General features: G+C 40.5%; 1 long non-coding RNA gene across 1 annotated transcript; it reads left to right on the plus strand.

Moving 5' to 3' along the window:
• The first annotated feature begins 3,936 nt into the window (after positions 1–3,936).
• LOC103640496 (uncharacterized) lies at positions 3,937–7,867 on the plus strand. The gene is made up of 2 exons (XR_559663.3): positions 3,937–4,355; positions 7,677–7,867. It is a non-coding gene; the product is annotated as an uncharacterized lncRNA (long non-coding RNA).
• Positions 7,868–10,111: the final 2,244 nt, after the last annotated feature.

Below are 10,111 nucleotides of genomic sequence, written 5' to 3' on the forward strand. Positions count from 1 at the left end.
TCAATGAATGTGGCTTAAAACCATCAATGTCACAAGTTACGATGGCAATATATATACTCCCTCCGGTTTCCTATTAGTTGTCGTTTTGGATAAGGTTCGAGTCAAACTTATAAAATTTTGACTACAAATAACTATTTCGTTATTTAGTTTTGGAACCTAATATTTATATGCACCAATTTGTCATAAAAAGTACTTTTATAAAAGTATAAATGTATTAAGAGTTCATTTGTATTTTAACAAAAAACTTTGGTCAAAGTTATATTTTGGAGACCGTGTCGTTGTCCTAAACGACAACTAATAGGAAACCGGAGGGAGTATGCTATGTTACGTGACACACATGACTGTGGACTCACCCATTAATTCGAGATATAGTAGGTTGATGCGTATCTTTGCTAGTACCTACAATTCTTGTGTGATAACGCGCTCTCTTTCACCCTATTAATAAATGACGGAGCATGCAGTTAAAGGAGCACGACACTACACTGCAACATGCGAGAGATGATAGTTGCATTTTGGCAAAAGGAGAGAGGAGGTGTTCGCCAAGGCAAGCAATTTGCTCCATATGCGGGCATACGGTAGGCTTCGAAGGCATCGGGAGGGATCTTTCTGCATCTGACCATTCGTCGTTACTCATTGTAGATGTAGGCTTCCAGTGTAATTGGATCCTGTTAGCATGAATGATTCCTAACCATATCTTTTTTTTAGATAATGAAATCAAACGTTATTTATGGTTTCACCCACAACAAAGCATCATAAGAAATGAGCAACACATTGAGCTTCTCATACATTTAAATTATCTTAAATCATATATTATAGCTTCGTGTTTTCAAAAGACTCTAACTATAGTCTTATGTTACAACCCTTGTTACAACATCATGCTTCAAGCCTTGGCAGCTGCTTCTTCATCATCATCACCATCATCATCATCATCATCATCATCATCACCATCACCATCATCATCATCATCCTCCTGCAAAAGCATAAGTATATTAGTACACAAATGGGAATAAGTTAAAAAATTATGAAAAAACCCTTAAAATATATACCTCATCCAAAAGCTCCCTAGCTTCGGCACCAACAATTTCTCTACCACCCTTCGTTCAAATTTGTGTGATAAATCTGTTAGCCACGCTTCTGTCTTCAGTAGATGGTGTTGCTATGTAATACAGAGAACTATCAAAGTTTGGCTTGTTAACAGCCTTCAGATATGAACATCCAGCTTTCTCCAGGATTGAAATCGTGCCACGTGATGCAACCAGGGGCAGACCCAGACCCATGGCCACCTGGGCCACGACCCAGGGCGTAGGTGTAATTTTTTTAGAAGAGCTCATGTCCGAGTTTGGCTGGACTGTGTTGAAGAGCTGCAAGCCTGCATCTGCTGCCGCGCCGCCTCTGCCGGTCTACCTTCTGCCCTCGCTAAGTCATAGTTATATGTATGTATATCCATCTGACACAGTGCAAGCTTCGCAGGCACAGGATAACACACATGCAAGCAAGAGCAGGCTACGACCACCTACATGTGTCCTGCAGATTTACATACTAGGCTAGTAGCAAGACCTCGGGCAGCACATGCTAGGTTCCTGCTAGTCTAGAGAGATAGAGAGAGAGAGACTAGAGAGCAAATCGAGCTAGGATAAGCAAAAAATTCCCAAGCTAGCAAATGATTCTAAACCGAAGAGGCAAAAAAAATTACAAGCCACATGGCTTAGAAACTACTACCTCTATTTTCTTTTATTTAACGCATGATAGTTCAATTTTACACTAGCAAACGTCAAATAAAAAAGATCAGAGGGAGTACGAAACAAGATATTCCATACAACCATCTAATACCATAATCACCAAATAAAAGATCAAAAAGTTGCAACAAAATAAACAAGATCACATGGCTAGAAATTAAGTTTGAGATTGAGCATTTGTGGAGAGAGCTCTCTCATCTATGAATATCATTAAAACTGAGTTGCGGAATAAGACAGGAGACGAATGACTTAACCATCGTATGGTGTGTTATATTGAGATATATTTACAAGCATTGAGGATGCAAAGATATTGGATTATTTTCAAGGCATGAGAACCCGCAGGGTGAATCTACCTCGTACTAGTCGTATGTACCAATTACTAATATTATTAAATTTATTCAACATTACCTTTCTAAGTCGCGTTTTTAATATGATTTCCTTCGAGGTTCTGGAGCAAGAAGCACTGATATTGATGTTGACATGATACATTTGGAATGAGCTACATTATAACTTGTATGTAATCTTTAATATCTATGACAACGTTGTTTCGCCGTACAATTTTTCTTTATATGCTATTATTAGAGTTTATTTTTGTTTATATGCTACTATTAGAGTTTATGATCGCTTCGACCTGGGCCTTGGACGGACAATTTCTGAGTCCGCCACTGGATGCAACCATCACGCAAAATCACCGCGTCCATTAATCACTTCATCAAAAGCATCTATTTCTCCTTCTACCCATTTTAGGGCACCGCGCAAGTCGTTAGGGGCATAGTTCGTTTTTCAGATACCGCACCCACAGAATGAAACACCTCACATAGGCGATTGGAGCATCAAGAGAAAATTCTAAAACAATTGTCCCGAAGATCTTTTAGAGTCTATACCAGCTTTGAATTTTTCTGATCCTTCGTCTTAATTTCTGCCTTTAGATTTTCAAATTCAAGTCGAAGCTAGGTGACTTCGTAGTCACGATCTATTTTAGTCTTATTCAACTCACTGGTAAGACATCGAATGTCTTCATCCCGGTTTTCAATTTTCTATCTTTGTTGTTTTTTTTCTGACTCTACATCATCATTAGTCATTCAAGGTTTGGCTAAGCTTGTCTTCAGCAATTCGATTATGACATCTTTCTCTTTATTGCTTTGTTTAATCTCTTCATTTTTACATTCCAATTTAGAAATAATAAACTTAGTCTTTTGATCTTTTGAATCTTGTTGAAGCTTAAATGCCTTGCTTAACAAAAAACTCTGCATTCTCACAAAAATGAAAATTTTTAACACCATATCCTTATTATTCTAAGTCAAGAAATACACCGCACAAACCAAACTTTACCTTAAAGTTTGCGTAGGCTAGGCTCCCTGCAATATGTTTTTTTCTCAAGCCGCTTAGTTCATGTTCTAGCTTCGGGAAACCAATACTTTTTGTCAATGTATTAGTAATCCGAGCCCCCTCCGGACTAGGAACGCACTCCAACACATCTTCATCAACTCTACCAAAGATAACAGCTTCAGCTTTATATCCACCCGCCAAAGCAAAGTCTCTAAGATCAGAGATCTCCTCAGCGCTCAACTCGGCTTCTGGAAAGCTATCATAGACAAATCATCTCGAGGACCTTCGTATGCTTGCACAACTTCTCCCTGCTTGCCCTTTTCGGGTAAGATTCTCACACACCAATTTCCCCGATTAATTAGCCAAGACCAAACCATAATAATCTTATGGTAGCACTGTTTTTCCAGGTGGTTCTCCATGTTTCCATTAAACAAAATTCTCTTATCATGCATAATAAATGAACCATTAATTAATAATAGTGACCAAAATTTCATGTTTAAAGTCTACCCAATAAGCAATAATCTAGATATAAACAAGGTATAGGGAAAAATATATCTAAGTAACCTATTAGATTTCCATCAATTTAAACTAGTGCATGCATGGGTGAGAACATAACAGTAAATATCATTGGGTCACAAAGAGACATGATTAAGGACACACTTGCTTTTTTGGTTTGTGATATTTGAATTGTTGAAATCTGGAAATCAGGATTTATTTGAATTTCAAATTCAAAGGAATGAGGAATAGGAAAACAAACCAGGAATTATAAATAAAAAGAGAAAAAAGAGATGGACATTAACCTACGCTTGGGTCGGATTAAACCTGGTCGGCCCAACTCACTAGCTTTCCCACCCTGTTGGGCCCACGCACGGTCGACTGCTCTCTACCATGTGGGCCAGCTGCGCCAGCCTCACACACGTTCACTGCCGCGCGGGACCCACGCGTCATCACCCACCTCCGCCAGAATCGGATCCGCGCCGCGATACCAACTTCCTCCGCATGCACAGGGAGTCTGTCCCCTGACTCCAACCTCTTGAGTCCGCGCCGGCCGCAATATTACACCTGCGCCGACCCTCAGTTCCATCCACGCCCTAGTAAAAGCATCCAGAGAGCTCGCCACCGGTGGGAAGCGCCGCAAGGAGGAACTGTCGACGCGCCGTGCCCAGATCCTCGAATTCGTCCACACTGGTCGTTGGGTGTCGCCGTGGTGCTTCACATGGACACGCCAAAAAGGTTTGGGACATCTTCGGGCGAGATCTGCAACTGTCGCTGTGTCCACCACCACCCTCGGTGAGAATCCCCCTCCGTGGTTCGCTTGGGCTTCTACGATGTGTAGGGTAGTTTGGATTCAAGTTTTACACATAAATGCATGAGACCCTGGGTCGCTGGCCATGGCCGCCACCGTGCAAATCCCGCGGCGCCGTCGTGCCCTGCGGTGGGAAGCCTGGAAACCACGTCAGACGTTGATCTCCCGTGGGACGCTCCAGATTAGGAAATAGTGTACCCATTCGTGGAGCTCCCGGGAACCGTCTGATGGCGGTTGATCAGATAGGATTAGATGTTGGGTACTGTTTCATCTGATGGGATTGTGACCGTGGATCCACGGGCGGACGGGCCCGATGCGATCTGGTTGTAATTAAAGCCGAACAATAGATCCTCAATCCTGTGGTCGTCATCGTGCACTGGTTTAGGTCTCGTTCGTTTCTTCATGAATAGCTCGAGAATTTTTCAGGTTGATCAAAACTTACATAAATTAGAAAAGAAATATGGCTTGAAATTATTCCGTGTCATGGTTCCAGATAACCGAACGGCCCCTTAGGAGGCTCAGATCTAATCCGAACCACTCGCTTTTGATTGGACGACCGAGAGCTAGTCGTACCCCTTCGACTAGGAAGTTTTACTAAAGTGATCCTGATGAATTAGCTAATCAACCTGCCATCCTCAGCCGTTAGGAAATAGTTCAAACTAGGTCCTGAAATTTGCTAACTAGACCTTAAACTTATTTAAAATAGTGACAGCAGTCCGTTCATATCTTTTTATGGATAAAACTATTTCTAAAATGATTTTTAATACAAAAATAATTCCAGAATCTTGTTTAATTCATAACTAATTCATTTTAACTTCATTTTGATCTATTCCAGTTGCATTACTCTCATATTAATATTGTTTATCATCTGATAACTTTGTTTTATTATGAAACATAGATTAAAATTATACACTTAAATAATTAATATCTAACACTTAATCCTTCGGAAAATCATAACTTGTTAAATGTATCTCTGAATTTAGTGGTTCTCGAACCTAAGATCTCGTTACGATACGTAGAATATTGTCATGCATTATGTTCTGATGTTTGGTGTGATGTTAATTTCCCCTTTACCATGTTTGTTGTATTGATGCGAGTAGACGAGCAAGCGACCGAGGACCCTGATACTCAAACAACAACAACAACAACAACAACAACAAAGCCTTTTTATCCCAAGCACGTTGGGGTAGGCTAGAGATGAAACCCTGTATGAAAACCTCAGAGCTCAACCCCAAAGAAAAAAAGGGGAAACCAAGGCAAAGGAGAACCAAAAAACGACGAAACGGGGAAACACATAAAAGAGATAAAACCCACAAGAACCAGCAAGATCTAAATGGGCACAAGAAAAGGTCAAACGATTAAAGAGGAAAAGCGAAACTATAAATCAAGGTTCTGGCACGTGAATTGCACACTTCCACCCCTTCCTATCCATGGCGAGCTCTTTATCAATATTCCACTCCTTCAGGTCCCTCTTCACAGCCTCTGTCCACGTCAAGGTTGGTCGACCTCTACCTCTCTTCACATTCTCGGGACGCCTAATTATTTCGATATGCACTGGTGCCTCCTCAGATCTTCGTTGGATATGTCCAAACCATCTCAAACGATGTTGCATAAGCTTCTCCTCAATTGGCGCCACTCCTACCCTCTCTCGTATATCATCATTCCAGACTCGGTCTCTCCTTGTGTGGCCACATATCCAGCGCAACATACGCATCTCTGCCACGCATAGTTGTTGGACATGTCGTCTTTTAGTGGGCCAACATTCTGCTCCATACAACATAGCCGGCCGGATTGCTGTCCTATAGAATTTGCCTTTTAGTTTGTGTGGCACCCGGGGGTCGCATAAGACACCCGCCGCTTGCCGCCACTTCAACCATCCAGCTTTAATTCTATGACTGACATCCTCATCGATGTCTCCATTCTTCTGAAGCATTGATCCTAAGTAACGGAAAGTGTCTTTTTTGGGTACCACTTGCCCATCAAGACTAACATCGCCATCTTCATACCCCGTGGCACTGAAATCACACTTCATATATTCCGTTTTAGACCTACTAAGCCTAAAACCTTTTGCTTCCAGCGTCTACCTCCACAATTCCAACTTTTGCGAAACACCACTCCTACTCTCCTCAATAAGTACCACATCATCGGCAAAAAGCATACACCACGGTATATCTCCTTGTATGTCCCTTGTGACCTCATCTATCACCAAAGCGAAAAGATAAGGGCTCAAAGCCGACCCTTGATGTAGTCCTATGTTAATTGGAAAGTCATCGGTGTCCCCATCACTTGTTCGGACACTTGATACTCAGCAGGTGAAAAATACTGAGCAGGAGCTCGTTCAAGACAAGTTGTGCCCTTGACCACTTTTATTTACCCAATAATGCTCTCTATAAGCACTTTGGCATGCTTAGGCTTAATTTTGATGGGATCTAATAGGTCAACCTAGTTTGGTCATCTTTATACCTTGTTTACCACTGAACTTTTTGGTTAGTATCTGCTATTGCTATATGTGGTTTTGGGTGTTAAGATAATTATTATTCATGATCATGCTTTGTTATTGTTGTTCTATTCTGTTCATGATAATACTATTGTGTTAATTGGAACGTGGAGCTTAAGTTGATATAAATGTGCCACCACAAGGGTGGAATGGGATGCCCTTGGCTGACTAATTAGGAAATCTAGTGGAGGTCTACCTTACCCGAAAGGGGCAAGGGCGGTAGGGGAGTTGTTGGTGTAGGGAGGTTCTCGGGTTGATCATGCTGCAATGGCTTTTTAGACAGGGGATTCCTATATCGCTATCCTTAGAAATCGTAGTGGCTTTTCTGAAGCTAGTGGATTTTTGTAAGGGACTCGAAGTGTTACCCTGCCTCATCTCCTCGGTAGAGATGAATGGGACTTCTAGACCCCTTGGCAAATGGGTAGCATGACTTGTGGGTAAAGGGTACAACCTCTGCAGAGTGTAAAACTGGTATACTAGCCGTGCTCGCGGTCATGAGCAACTCAGGACTCTCGCATGATTAATTTATGAAATTAAACTCAATTTGTCATATGCATCACATTGTGGTTTTATTATTGATTTGATCCATTATTACTCTGGTTTGGTATATACTTACATTTAGTAACTGCTAATAAAACTTGACCAACTTATTAAAAGCAATGCTCAGCTTTAACCATTATTTGTTGATCAGACTTACACTTCACATGGGCTCCCACCTTTGGTGAGTTCATGCACATTATTCCCCACAACTATTGAGCTATGATCTTTTGTGAGCTCACCCTTGCAATATATAAATCCCCCCCCACAGGTGAAGAGCAGGTAGCCTAGGAGGAGGACTACTACGAGGAGTACGAGGAAGTCTAGGTGGCGTCTCCTAGTCAGTTTAATGGCACCAAGGAATAATATTAGTTCGCTTTATTGTTATCATTTGTTTTTGTCAGACACTTCCGCTATGTAATAATGTTTGTGACATTTATATCTATACACTTGGTCATTATATGTGTTGTTCTTTTTTGGTGCATATATGAGACGCACCCGGCTTTACCCCTTAAATCCCGGTGTGACAGAAGTGGTATCAGATAAAATGTTGATTGTAGGACAAAACCTAGATAGAACTGGACAAAACCCTTACCTACTTACCTTTACTCTGATTCTTTCTACACTTTTCTTGATCCTGTCTCACCTTTGGCTGTTCTACTCTGACTACTCTTATCTTTGCTACTCTAGAAAGACAAAGGATTTCACACCTTGGAATCCTACATCTAAGACTCCCTAAAGAGATAGGAGACCTAAGACAAAAATATATTTTCTCTATCTAAAGTATTTGGATGTTTGTGCTGATGAAAAATGTTTGATTTGCTTCTTTGATCGACTGAAATAGTATAGTAGGGCATTCTAGTATGTTTATTATTTTCTCTATGCTGTTCTTCTTTGATTGATGAAAAATCCTACATCTAAGACTTCCAAGGCTCCGGTCGGTCTTCTTCACCTGCCACCCTTTTGGTGATGCTCCATGGCCATTCAAATATGTGGAATAAGAAAATTGTTCACATCATTAAATAATTAAAGATCTTTTCATATTATTTGTTTAAGAAAATAAATTCTAACCGCATTCCAAATTTAATGTTTATTATTCATTTATGTAATACAATCTCTATTTTTTTTATTTTTTAGAGAATGTTGGTCACTTGATTTCAATCCCTTAGAGGCATTAAAAATAAAGGCAACACAATTAGACTAAGCTTTGTCTTCATCCTTTTAGTCTCTCTTTCTCAAAGAGAATATAGAATAAAAGGATGAAGATGAAGCTTAAGCGAATAGATGGAACATAAAGTATAATTAAAGGTAGTATAAAATGCAGATTAAACATTATAGCATGAGACATAATCTTAAGAGATATTACCTTTTCTCTATTCTTCAATATTTAACAAAAAATTTACATGTTCACCTTAAGCTTCGTAAAGTTACAAGAAGAAGCTAAAGAAAAAAACAACTTCTTAGATAGAGCAATGAATCCCACTCGGGCCAAAAGGTATCCTATATTCATGACACTGTTCCTCTATTTATAGGCACGAGGTACATCTTTGGTGAATTTACAATCGTGTCTGTCACACCCGGTTTTAGAAGGCGAACCGAATGTGAACCATGTACGTGCCAGGATCAGCAATTCACGTACACATCAGTTACATAACTGGGCATCATCACATAGTGCTCAAATAATAACATAAACGATAGTAGTATTCGATTACATCATGATGTCCGAGACATCCACATAGTCTCTAACAATTATCAAAGTGCGGAAAAGAAACGTAGATACACACTCCCTTCACAGGCAGCCAACTTGGGGTTTGCCGCTAACCCACGCCTAGAACTCATCGTACTCTTGGAACTCCTGGAAGTCCTCCTCCACAACTTCATCTTCTCCTGAGTAGTGGTTGCAACGTGGACAACCTGAGGGGGGTTGGTGTGTAAAGCAAGGGTGAGTACACATCAACATACTCAGCAATTGTTCCGTTTGGCTGTAATGGACTAGCTTTATGTGGGGTTAAGTCAAGCAGTTGATTTTAGTTGGTCAGGTTATTATTTACTAGTAGAGAGCCAGGTTTTAGCATTAACCCAAGTTGTTAACCCAAAAGTACCCTGTTAGAGGCCTTCGTCTTCCGAAGGTCCTCAAAAACATGATTTAACATTGTTTTCCATGTGTGACATATGAACAGGTACCTTCGGACTCAAGTTAAAACCATATACGATGTGAAAAGCATGGCTGAGACGAAGGCTGATGTTGCTCCGAAGCTACACGCAAGGGAGCTTCGGCTAAATGGCGGAAAAAGGAACCGACTTAAAGGGGAAAAGGCTATGTAGTCCCCGTTGGGTTATCCATAAGTCAATAGTAAATATAAAGGGTATGAATGTAAATTTACACAGGCTGTGCCCTGTGCCTATAAATAGATGAACAGTACCCCCGCACTGTTCACGCTGACTTGTATTCATTCGTGCGTCACGCTTAGACTTTTACCTTCTGTCAAGCCGAAGGTACAAATGTAATTCAATATTGTTTCTGTTTATCCATGTTAATATAAAGAAGATATATTGATAATGTTATATGATTATTCATGTTCTCTTATATTTCACATGCTTCTTCTTTCATTAACATACACTACGATGATGAAGGTATGTCCTTCATGACCTTCGTCTGAAGATCATTATATCCTAAGGGGAATAATGCTTCGAAGGACGAAGGAC

This window comes from Zea mays, chromosome 1 (assembly GCF_902167145.1).
Source record: "Zea mays cultivar B73 chromosome 1, Zm-B73-REFERENCE-NAM-5.0, whole genome shotgun sequence".
Classification (NCBI taxonomy): domain Eukaryota; kingdom Viridiplantae; phylum Streptophyta; class Magnoliopsida; order Poales; family Poaceae; genus Zea; species Zea mays.